The following is a 13272-nucleotide window of genomic DNA, read 5'->3' on the forward strand; positions in this document are numbered from 1 at the left end:
GTGTGTGTGAACCATTCAATATTGAACCGGTTTGCATTAAACCAGGCCGGTTCAGCAGATTGATCATGAACAGAACTGGGGCCAGTTTAGTCCATGATCAAACCAAACCAAGCCCGGTTTGAGCAGATTGGTTCAGCATTGAAGGGCGGCATCCACAGAGGCCAGAACCACATCGCCATGTGGGTGGCCAGCTTCATGAGGGAACTGGTGCTTGGGCTGCACTGGGGACGGCGAGCAATGGCACTGTCCACCATGCCAACAGTCATGGCCCCCAATCATGTGGTGGTGGTGATATTTACATACATACTACAAACACACAGAATAGCACCATGAAGAAGCTGCTCACACTGAACCCCTCCCCCCCATCTCTCTCTCCACGCAAAATGACAAGAGAATGTGTGTACACACACACACACACACACACACACTTAAAGGCATTCCAGTGTGTAGGTGTGTTCAGATTCTGAAGAGTGTCCTAGATTTGAAAGGTTTTGTGTATGCTAGAATGAATTTTGGAGCTTGCATATCTGACTATGGGGGAGATACGCACATTACTAAATTACCAAAGTCTGCAGGCATAAGTGCTTCCTGCAGCTGTCAGGCCCTCAAAACACTGAAGTACAAAATGCCCTTAGTCTGTGAATTTTTATCAGGTAAAATAATATGTTTCTTTATAGCAAATGAATTAAGTGAGGTCTTTCATTAAACATGAATAGACCTAAGAAGTACTGCATAAGCATTAATTGCTAAAATGAAGTGCATTAAAATGCTGTCTCTGTGGCTTTTTGGTTGTTATTGTTCTTTCTCCTGATTTTTGCCAAAAGATAGTAACTGTGTGCACCTTGTGTTTTTTAAAAAAAAAACATCAATTGGAATTAATTATGAATCTAATTGCAATTGGATTGAGCCATTTGTAATTCTTTCAGCCCCCACCCCACCCCCATCACCGCGGCCCTGGACATTAAATCAAATCAAACTTTTCATAATGTGCAGCCCTAACCTTTACAATAAGAATAATAATCTCTCCTACTCTTATGCAATACCTTTCAGTGGAAATATTGCATCTCTTGCATTTCAGACTGATGTCCTGCCTTATGAAACTGATATATTCTACTAGTAAAGAATCAAAATATGGCTATGAGTTTTTAGAGGAGCTAAGATTATTTGATTTTTTAATCGTTGTTTCTACAGGAATTTGTTGTGCTTTTCACTTTTACTTTTTAATTTTGATTACCAAAAAGGGGACTATTACATTACATTACATTACATTACATTACATTTGCTTTATATACCACCTGAGTCCAAAGGCTGTAGGCAGTTGGGCCTTCACATTTTTGGCCTTCATTTTGCAATAATGACATGCAGAGTGGGGTATGCACAAACCAAAAATTGTGGTTCAGCTCAGATTTGAATCAAATTCAAGCTAAACCACATGCTACCAGCCTGGTTCACGGATGCGCAGACACCAGAACTGCTTCATCGTTGTGCAGGCAGCTTCCTAAAAAGAAGGCAGAGCCGTGCAGACGGTGTGAGCGGTGGATGGCATTGCCAGCAGCCATGCCAGCACACCACGCCAGCAGGGTAAGCATCTTACTATCTCTTGTACTGACCACACCCAGCTGCCCGTGGGTTGCCAAACTGGTTCACCTGAAACTGGCTGCTTCGATTTGATTGTGGACCAAGCCATTCCTGGTTCGGTCCACGTTCAAACCTCTGAACCAGCCCAGTTCAAGGTGAATCAGTTTGGCAGTGAACCATTTGTTCACAACCTAATGCAGAGGTGAATGGGAGCTCTCCAATTGTCTTCAGTGTCACAGGATGTTTTTCATGCAATATGCAGAGACCCACCCTCACTCGGCCATTTCTAATGGCTATATGCTAGTCCTGATGGCTACCTCCATGCCTCTGAATACCAGTTGCAGGGGAACAGCAGCAGGAGAGAGGGCATTCCTTCATCTCCTGGTTGAGTGGCTTCCCAAGGCTTCTGGTGGACTACTGTGTGAAATAGGACTAGATAGGCCTCTGGCCTGATCCAGGAAGGCTATTCACGTGCTCTTAATATACAATGTGGAAATTGTTTATAGTATCCTCAAACAAATGTCAATATAATATAAGAAGTACAAATAAAGAGGAATATGATTACCTAGAGTGAATATTGTCTACATTGCAAGACAATGGTAAATTGGCTGTTTTATTTGCTGTTCTGAAGCAGGGATTTTAACAAATCCCTTTCTTACGTGCAAACGGTGACAGAATGCATCTGAGACAGATGCATAGTTCTGATCCCTTTCTGCTTCCCAGCAGATTAGATTTTATAAAACATGGACATATCTAAAGTTCGAGTTCCACTGAGTCAAGCCACATACTTGGGAACATATGCTAACAATTACTGGCGATTGCAGTTGCTATGAAAATCCCATAAATTGGATGTTCTTAATCTGGGGTCAGTGGAGCCCTTGGGGTCCTTCCTGTTTCTGGGAATTATGTTCCTGGCTGCTACTGCAAATACCCAAACCATGATAATTGAAATCTTGAGCCTATGGGAATCTTGGGGTTAGGTTCCTCATCTTTTCTGTTCATCTTTTCTTTTTCTTTAATTTTAATTATAAAATTATGATTTATAAAATTATAAATGGAGTGGGGTAATACTTGAGTATTTGGGGGTCTGTACTTTCAAAGAGAGATAAGAATCCATGCCATAAATATTGGACAGTTGTTGTTTTTTTTAAGTTGAGATACTTTGAAAGGAGATCACTCAATATATTTGAGAAAATACTTAATAGGCAAGTATAAATCCACATATCGGCCTTTCAGGTGTATGTGTAGATGCCAGCGTGGTATAGTGATTAGAATGCTGGACCAGGACCGGGGAGACCCAAGTTCAAATCCCCATTCAGCCATGATACTTGTTAGGTGACTCTGGGCCAGTCACTTCTCTTTCAGCCTGATGTACTTTGCAGGGTTGTTGTGAAGAGAAACTTAACTTACTTAGCTCTGGGTTCCTTGGAGGAGAGCAGAATATAAATGTAAATGAATAAATAATGTTTGAAAGCTCCTTAAGAATGAAAGTGAGCTTTAGAATCTGGATTTCATCTTTGGTGGAAGGAGTATTTGTGAGTGTCGGTAATCAGATTTGGTGAAATTATTTAAAACAAATCTAGATGAATTAGTTTTAATTTCCCCCTCTGCATTTAAATATAAAACATTCCTAAGAAGTACTTTGGCAATATTTTGAATATTTCCTCTGCTTGCTATATTTAAAGCCATGTGGTATGATTTGCTATCGTTTTCTATATGGAACAGAAAGCAACTGGGGAGGTAGAAGGAAATTTTTGCTCTCAATTGCATATTTAGAATTTGCATGTAAAAAATCTGCATCTTCAAATGCAGATGTCACATGATGACTTAATCTTAAAGATAGTGGCAGCTAAAGTTGTGGCTCTGAATTTAGTACATTGCCTGGAAGAGAAGCTAGATCTACAGAATTGTCCCTCATTGCTGCCTGCCCTCCCTGATTTGAGGAGTTCCTCTAGGATGCTGGAGAAGGGTGGGATTCAAACACAATAAAGTACATTTCCAAGGTCATGAAAATTCAATTCTGCTTGGATTTCAGGATGTTTTCTACAGACTGGATTCTGTTTCTGACTTCCATAGGCACCATTGGTAGTGAGGTGGTGTACTGAAATGTCAAGGCCAATTGACTTTTAGTGATGACTGAGGGAGAGAATTACTTGACTTTTAATGATGACTGAGGGAGAGAAGGACCAGGCCTTGATGCTCTTTCTGGCAGGTGTTGCAAGAAGTATGGGAGCTGGTACTGTGCAGGTGCATGGCTACTTATTTGATAGCAGTGCCCAGTACAGCCTGTTCACTGTAGCTTGTTAGTCAGCAGCTGCAGTGTTGACTAGGGGTGGCACTGAAATTTCAAACAAGTGAAATTTGAAGAAAATCTGAGAGCTCCTCGCAAGGAGAAAGACTGAGAATTTTCCAAGAGAAGCCTAATAAGTGTACGGAAGACAAACAAAAAATTTCAGGAAGTTTTTGCATATCCCTAAGGTTCCCATGGAAATTTCACATGAATTGGAAGTGAAATTCAGGGTTACTTCCAAGGATAAATATTTGAGAATGTTGAAGGGAAGTCAAATGACTTTTTATGAGATAGATGAAATTTCTCAGGAGGTTACTGCACAACATTAGCTGACCTAGTAGTCCCCATAACGCCACCAACACCCTGAAATGTCCATCAGTAAGACTATTAGGTGCCTCTCCCCTTGGACATATAGGAAGCTGCCATATACTGAGTCAGACCATTGGTCCATCTAGCTCAGTATGGTCTATACTGACTGGTATCAACTTCTCCAAGGTTTCAGGCAGGAGTCTCTCCCAGCCCTAGCTGGAGGTGCCACTGATTGAATGTGGGACCTTCTGCATGCAAAACAGAAGTTCTACCACTGAGCTACAGCCCCATCCCCTAAGGGGAATATCTCACACAAACAGTGCTCACATGTAGTCACCCATTGAAATGTAAACCAAGGTGGATCCTGCTTAGCAAAGGGGGCAATTCATGCTTGCTACCACAAGACCAGCTCTCCTCCCCATCACTAAGCAACAGCAACTTCTTCCATGCCGACACGCCATCTCACTGGGAGCCACTGAGGGACAGTTCCCTGCATCATTTTGGCATTGTGAAGATGGACAATACATTTGCTGGACATTTGAGTACTGAACAAACAAGCAGGTGGAAAGAAAGAATTACCAAGCCAATTTCAAAATTGAAACAAGAGCACAATGAGCAAAGATTAAGAGCTGAATGGGCCATAGTGGTGCATGTATATTAATGACATTATCCTTGCAAAGTGACACATCCCATAGTATGGAAAGCATTTTCCATCAGTAGTTGTCAAACATGTTTTCATTACGGTATTTACTGTAATGAAAACAGTAAAAACTGTTTTCATTAGAGTATTTACTGAAGCACTGCGAATCTTGAACTAAATACAATTCATATTTTACGTATTCCTTCCTTTGAGGCAGTAGGCACTAGCAATTATTAATACACAGCATCTCGGAATAACTCAGAACATGGAAGGGCCCTGTTTTGATTTAAAAGGAAGGGTGACAGTGCCATGTTCTCTTATCTGCTTCGGAGCAGATAGAATGAACTCAAGCAATTTAATCTCAGAGCAAAACCAATACTAGTTTTCCCCCAGGTGCCACATGCTGAAAAAAGTTAAAGAAAAAGAAAGAAAAAACATCCAAACAAATTTATGTCAATATGAAACCTTCATTGCTAATGTGATGCTAAGTGAACAGATTCCTTTTTGTTCTCTTTTTATTTTTTAGCAGACAGAAGATTTACCATGGAAATAATGGCAAGGACACAAAGGCCGCATTTGAACCATGGCCACATCTGAACACAGAACCGTGGTCCAATGGACCCACGGTACCGCTCACCCTGCTATAGAGTAGAATTTGGATTCTATTCAAATTTGGATGTCATGGAGAGCTCCCTCTCTGCAGTCTTACTGACTGCAGAGAGAAGGGCTGCCTGGGCTTCCCTTTTGATTGAAGGACAGCCCCAACAGCCAATAGAAGCCATAGCAAGAGAGGAGCTTCCTCCCTCAACTCCAGTTGCAAAACAAACAAACTGTGGGACCACGTTCGGATGAAACGCTGGCACCTCTAAACTCAAAGACTGGGCGGCGAAACTCATAACAAACTGAAGTTACAAATCAGAGTCTGGGGAGGGAAACCACAGGTCCATTTTCTCTTGTAACTGCTACTGCGCACATTCAGATGTTCAGAAACTCAAACTGGAGGCCCCTTCACCTCCGGTTTCGTGTGACATGCAAATGCATCTGAAGACTTTAGAAAAACCCAGAATACCAACAGATGGCTGACAAAGATAATCTTAGAACAGGAGTGACCAATCTGAAGCTCTCCAGCTGTTGTGGACTACAAGTCCCATCATTGTCAGCCTGAATTTATTGTGTCTGGGGATGATGGGAATTGTAGTCCCACAACAGCTAGAAAGCCTCACTTTGGTGATCACTGTGATAAAATATCATAAAAGAAGTGAGACTGAGAAACCATGGTCAAGTTGTAATTCCTTGTGCTCTACCTGCCTTCCAGTCAAAGAAAAGGTTGTGTGAGAGTAATTTGGGGGTCAACCTTTTTCCTTCTGACTTATTGCTACTGCAACATTCTCCTGGTCTTGCAGTAGCAAGCATGAATTGTCCCCTTTGCTAAGCAGAGTCTACCCTGGTTTGCATTTGAATGGGAGATTAGATGTGTGAGCATATAGTCCCTTAGGGGATGGGGCTGCTCTGGGAAGAGCACCTGCATGCTTACATGTAGAAGGTTCCAAGTTCCTGCCCAGGCATCTCCAAGATAGGGCTGAGAGAGACTCCTGCCTGCAATCTTGGAGAAGCCGCTGTCAGAGCCTGATGCATAAAGGGTGGAGCTAGGAGAGAAACATTCTGTGAATGAAACAGGCCAATATTGTACAATACTGACAATAAAGGGAAAGCAATATTGACCCATCAGTATGGTTGCCTGTTCCCTCAGTAGTTGCTCTAATTTGAACTTTTAAAAACACTGTTCCTTAGAGGAACAATAGTTTGTGTTTAGTGCCTACAAGCAAGTGGGTGTATGTGTATATCTATACAATGTAATTTCAGGATTTCTTATCCTTCCCTAGCTTCTCTCTCCATCTTGCTGTCTGTTAAAAAATATATATATCCTGAGACTTAAACCCTGTTATGTGTAAAGCTTAGCGGATATTATAAGGTAAAATGAAAAGAACCTTATATCCAAGATTTCAGGACACTGTCTCATTAATAAGACTTTGTAATGAGACAGCTCTACACTACTTCCAGATTCCCTGTAGCTATCTGACTTGAGTGCCTGACATACATTTTGCTAAATCCAGTATTAATGCTTCCAACCAGTGTTCTTCCATTTTAGAATGAAAGTGTTGAATGGAGGAGATCTATCAATTAAACAATGTATTTTCAAGGGAAATTTGTGATGGAGAGACCATAGTTATTTTAAAATGTCTCTCAGCTTTTAACATATGCATGGTATTGTAATGAAAATGCTAGTCTGTAGTATCAAATGAAGTGATTACTATCTTTTCTATAACCTGACCGATACTGATAGATAATAGCTACTGATGTTGAACTGATGCTTCCACAGCAACTAAAGTTGCTTGGTCAGTCGCTTTTGTTGGCAAGAAGAAGTGATGGTGATAGCCCTATACAGACGCTGGCCACATTCATATGTCATATGGAACCATAGGTCCATTGGAACCATGGTTCTGCTTCCTCTCACCTCCTGCTCTCCTGTCCGCATTCGGATGACCAGGAGAGCAGTCAGTGAGACTGCAGAGAGGAGGGGGAATTGGCTGTGTGGGCTTCCTTCTTCCTTGAAGGACAGCCACTACAGCCAGTCACATAGGGGGCGATGAGCTGCCTCCCTCAACTCCAGTCCAGCCAATTGCAAACTCCAGTGCTGCATTCAGATGAAACAGAGGCTCCATGAACCCTTGGTTTTGAGCAGCAAGACTCACTACAAACCAAGGGTTCAAACTGGAGTTGCCTGAACGCAACCATGGGTCACACAACGGATAGGACCAGAGTTGCACAAGTTAGGACGTAACAATAAGGAAATTGCAGATCCCTGCAACTCCAGTCTTCCTCATGTGCGAATGTGGCCATTATGTTATACATGTGTACAGATGTCTGTACCAACCCAGCTTTTCCAATGGGATATTGGGCACAGCAGCAATGACTCATAGTATCGTCACACTGAGCCCTTTCTGCCTTCACTAGAAACACCAACAGAATGGTGCGAGTCGCACAAGTCACAGAGCCTGCATACCTCCTGGGTACGCAGCTTGCTGTGCTGCATGTAAGCCAGCATTTACCAGATAACTGATATTTGCCAGTGTGTAATAGTTAACATGCACTGCTATTTAATTGCTATTATTAAACAATTAACTTCTGAGAGCATTTGAAAGGTAACATGCAATAATGCAATTAGTATTTGACAGCTGTCAGCTTATGAGGGTTCATATTTGATGCACACAATCAAGAAATGCCAACAGGTCTAAAGCACTTGAATTTGAAGTGACATTTCACAGTTGAATTAAAATGCAAAATGTAATCAAAATGAAAAAATGAATTTATAATTTAAAGTGACTTGTGAATTGGACATTTTTGGGAATTCTAAATATATGTATTTATTTCAGGTCTAGTTGCGGTTGCATCTCAATGCCCTAATGATGGTATGCAATGCACACTTTGGCTGACACATCCTGACTAAAGCTGGGTGCATGCGACCAAAAAATGCAGGCATGCCACAGTAGCGTCCTTGCTTCTGAAGAATGGGCTCATGTGCAGGGGTGATTTTCACTGATCTCCCCCTTCCCTGGAAGCACTTCATGCAATGTGAGTCAAGTGGCACTTGAGGACATATTTTAATGCTACACAAAGCGCTTCTGGAGGGAAGGGGATATTGGAGGGAAGGCAAGTGGGAGATCTGGGCAGAAGGAAAGATTTCAGTGGTAACATCCTCTGTGCACAAGCCCCCATGCCTTAGAGGCAGGGATGTTACCTGCTGCAGACCCCCATCCCTTGAGACCTCCCCTTCCCTTCCCTTCCCTCCAGAACCGCTCTGTGTAGAGTGCAAATATGTCCTCAAGGGCTATACATGCTTTTCTGGGCAATACATGCACAGCGTGCGTTAGGATGTCGGCCCTTGTCGTAGGCTCCTTAAGAATGCTTCATTTACTAAAATGTGCTGTGTGACAGCTTTAGTTCGGCAAGAGAAAAGTTTGCAAACCGGAGCCTTGTTTTAGCTTGGGAAAGACATGTTACTTTGTTGTACTTCGCTCATAAAGCATTTGCCTGAGGACAACTAAATGGCCAGATCATTTTCATTCTTTCTTCAGGGATATCTTGCTTTTAGTTATTTAGTCATAAAAATTAAGAGCTGCCTCAAAAGATAATTACAGGGTGTTGTGTTCCTCTTTCTTGTCATCAGCATACAACAGCTTGCCCTTTCTGTACGTCTTTTGATTTCTCCATTGCAGGATTGTACATTTGCACTGAGGGATGGTTTCACTGATGAACATGACAGCAAATGAACAGGTCTTTGCCACCATACACATATCCCCTATTTCTATCATCAGTTCTCTGTCTAGTGTGAGCAGCATGAAGGCTGACAGTCCATAGAGCCCCGTTCAGAGAAACGTGATGTTTTAATAAAGAAAGGGACATGCAGAGGGGATAGTTTTGTGCAAATGAGCTCTTCTCTCCCTATGTTTTTCCCAGTTGTCACTGGTTTTCTTTTCAGAGGATGCTCTTTGAATAGTTAGTAGGAGTTTTGGCATAAAGTAATTGGAAGTAGGTTAATAAAGCCCTCAAGTTATCATGGAGATAAATGCATATGACTATTGTCTTCTGCTTGGTGTGCTGATAAATTATTCTGGTAAAAATAAAGGATACAATTCAGCGAAAACTAATGCCTCCATAAGCCCTACTGATTGGAACATGTGTTTCCTGTTGAAATCCACTGAAATCTGTGGAACTAAGTCCCTGACTGTGGCTGGCTCATACCCATACATACAAGTGGAATGCAGGCTATGGTCCAGCTGGGAGAATTCATCCTGATGGTAGTTCTTAATGTGACTTGGTTAGGACTGAATTTCTGAAGCTGCCTTGGACACTGGGTGAAGACATTGGTCCATTTAGTCTTAGTGTAGGCAGTGGTTTTCTAAGGCCTCTAGTAAAGGTTCTTTTCTAGCTTTGGGGTACCACTGAGCTATGGAGTGGTAAAGTAGAAAGGATGGGATGAAGAGATCAGCAGGGTATTTGGTCATGATGTTATCCTTAAGTATGTTGGTCCACTTTGGAGAAAATGGCAGATCCGTGCATTCCTAGACTATTCTGATCATACCACTGATTGCCAGTAGAACTTGTTTATTATTCTTTGCCTCCCTTGCTTTTTAATCTTATTGGAAGACATAAAATGTTCACAGATATATTCAAATATATTTCTCAGAATGCTGGGATCTGACAGAGTTTTGGGAGTTGCAGCGCAAAGAGTTACAGGAAAGTTAATTTGAAATGTGATGACAAATAGCAGCAATAACATCACACAACATTTTCCTAGGGGTGTGCAATTCGGATTTTCGGGTGATTCGGCTCGGACCCGAGCCGAATCACCCCCGTTCTGTTTTGTGCCCAAATCTGGGTCACCCGAATCACCCTTGATTCGGTTCGGATTCGGATTTAATCCGAATCCGAATCCGAATCGATTCGGGGGGTAAAAAGGGGCCCAGGGGCAAAATTTTGGGGTGGGGTGGTAGTGCCCAATGGGTAGAGTCTACCACCCCAATTTCAGGGGGATTGGGCAAAGTCCTGATTTTTTGTGAATTTTTAAAGTTTTAGTGACTTTGGGGCAGTTCGGGGGCATAGCATGGGATTTGGGCAAAAGGAGTGGGGTGGGGTGGTAGCGCCTAATGAGTGCAGGCTACCACCCCAATTTCAGGGGGATTGGGCAAAGGGCTGATTTTTGGCAAATTTCTGAAAATTTCATGTCTTTGGGGCAGATTGGGGCATATTGGGGCAGAAAGTGGGGGCTGGGGCAGAATAGTGGGGTGGGATGGTAGTGCCTAATGGGTGCAGGCTACCACCCCAATTTCAGGGGGTTTGGACAAAGGGGTGATTTTTTGAGAATTTTTGAAGTTTTGGTGACTTTGGGGCAGTTTGGGGGCAGAAAGTGGATCTGCCCCAAAAGAGTGGGGTGGGGTGGTAGTGCCTAATGGGTGGAGGCTACCACACCAATTTCAGGGGGATTGGGCAGAGGGCTGATTTTTTGAGAATTTTTGAAGTTTGGGTGTCTTTGGGGCAGATTGGGGGCAGAAAGTGGATCTGCCCCAAAGGAGTGGGGTGGGCTGGTAGATAGTGCCTGATGGCTGGAGGCTACCACCCATCCCCAATTTAAGAGTGATTGGGCAGAGGGGTGAATTATGGTGAATTTATTTGTATGAGGTTTGTCTTCATAAGGTGAAGTGTGCTAAAGTGATTACTTCCTCATATTATTCATAGTAAAGGAAAGTGTGAAAAAGTGAAAGTGGGGTCATGAGAGTTGTTTAATTGAAAAAAATCTCATTTGCTATGATAGAATGAGAATTCACACCTCAGAAAAAACTTCTGAGGTGTGAATTCTCATTCTATCATAGCAAATGAGATTTTTTTCAATTAAACAACTCTCATGACCCCACTTTCACTTTTTCACACTTTCCTTTACTATGAATAATATGAGGAAGTAATCAATTTAGCACACTTCACCTTATGAAGACAGACCTCATAAAAATAAATTCACCAAAATTCACCCCCTGCCCAATCACTCTTAAATTGGGGATGGGTGGTAGCCTCCACCCATTAGACACTATCTAGCAGCCCACCCCACTCCTTTGGGGCAGATCCACTTTCTGCCCCCAATCTGCCCCAAAGACACCCAAACTTCAAAAATTCTCAAAAAATCAGCCCTCTGCCCAATCCCCCTGAAATTGGTGTGGTAGCCTCCACCCATTAGGCACTACCACCCCACCCCACTCTTTTGGGGCAGATCCACTTTCTGCCCCCAAACTGCCCCAAAGTCACCAAAACTTCAAAAATTCTCAAAAAATCACCCCTTTGTCCAAACCCCCTGAAATTGGGGGGTAGCCTGCACCCATTAGGCACTACCAACCCACACCACTATTCTGCCCCAGGCCCCACTTTCTGCCCCAATATGCCCCAATCTGCCCCAAAGACATGAAATTTTCAGAAATTTACCAAAAATCAGCCCTTTGCCCAATCCCCCTGAAATTGGGGTGGTAGCCTGCACCCATTAGGCACTACCACCCCACCCCACTCCTTTTGCCCAGATCCCATGATATGCCCCCGAACTGCCCCAAAGTCACTAAAACTTTAAAAAATCGCCAAAAATCAACCATGAACCGAATCACCCGAATTTTTTTTGCCCGAAATTCGGGTGATTCGGCTCGTGTCCGAAAAAATTCGGGGGACATCGGGGGTGATTCGGTTGAGCCCCGAATCACCCGAAATTGTTCGTTTCGGGCACAGATCGTTCTGTGCCCGAAATTTTTTGCACATCCCTACATTTTCCCATTTGCTTCAAACGGTGAAAATAGTAGGAAAGATCTCCAGGTACCTAGACAAAGTCAATGTACATTACTGGGAGTACAAATAGCAATGATATTTTAAAAACTAAAATATATGAGAACTTTCATATTCATCTTTTTAAATGATTGCTGTTTGTCCTAATATTTACAGCACAAAACTAAAAGGCCCTTTAAACAGTACCTCAGCTGGACGAGATGCACTTCTCTCTCAGCAGCGTTTGCCTTGCCAAGATCTAATAATTTTTGAAAGATTATTGGACCTAACCATTTGGTCAGAGTACCAAGGGTGACAATTCTATGGGAAATTTCTGTGTGATCAACTTCCACCCAAACTGTTGCATCATTTAAACATCATCCAGCCAGATAGGAGCAGCACCAGCTCACAGAAAATCAGCCTCTGTGTGGTTCAGATAATGCTTAAAGGGCAGTCTGGATGTGAGCCAGTGTGTTTTAAAGCTCTCCCTGCTTGCAGACAGGTGCAAGGGATGGGTTGGCATCCAACTTTGAAACACTGAATTGTGTCCTGAACATATGTACCAAATTGCATGCCAATATCTCAGTCTTCAAGGGAGATGTCACAGTACAGTGCCATCCAGGCTAATGAAGCATCAGTGCTTCTGAAGAGTTCCAGATTAAGGCTGCACTGGTGCTTATACAGGGAAGGGGGATTCTGATGAGCTCCCCTTTCCCTGGAAGCACCTTGTGCCACTTAAAAATATGTCCCTGAGGGCTGCACAATCCTCAGGGACATATTTACAAGTGGCATGGAATGCTTCCAGGGGAAGGGGAGGGTGCCAAAATTTGTTTCCCACCTCCACTGCATCAGATGTGTTAGTTGAACTCTTCAGAAGCCCCAGTGTTTCTACCATAGAACTGGTGCATTGTAAGCCTGGATGTCAGCCAGTATATTTGGTATCTTTTCTCTTTTCTGGCTCTTGAAAATGGGTGTGAGGATTGAGCTGGGGTTCAAAACTAAAATGCAGAATTGTGCCCTGGATATGTGTACCAAATTCCATTCTCATATTTTAATATTCAAGGGTGATACAATGTTTAAAATTAACAGAAACATCCAAAAA

General features: G+C 42.7%; 1 protein-coding gene across 2 annotated transcripts in view; it reads left to right on the forward strand.

Annotated features, from left to right (window-relative positions):
• CCSER1 (coiled-coil serine rich protein 1) overlaps positions 1-13272 on the forward strand; it is a 1155632-nt gene that overhangs the window by 1131427 nt on the left and 10933 nt on the right. The window lies entirely within an intron of this gene.

Source organism: Hemicordylus capensis, chromosome 5 (genome assembly GCF_027244095.1).
Source record: "Hemicordylus capensis ecotype Gifberg chromosome 5, rHemCap1.1.pri, whole genome shotgun sequence".
NCBI classification, from domain to species: domain Eukaryota; kingdom Metazoa; phylum Chordata; class Lepidosauria; order Squamata; family Cordylidae; genus Hemicordylus; species Hemicordylus capensis.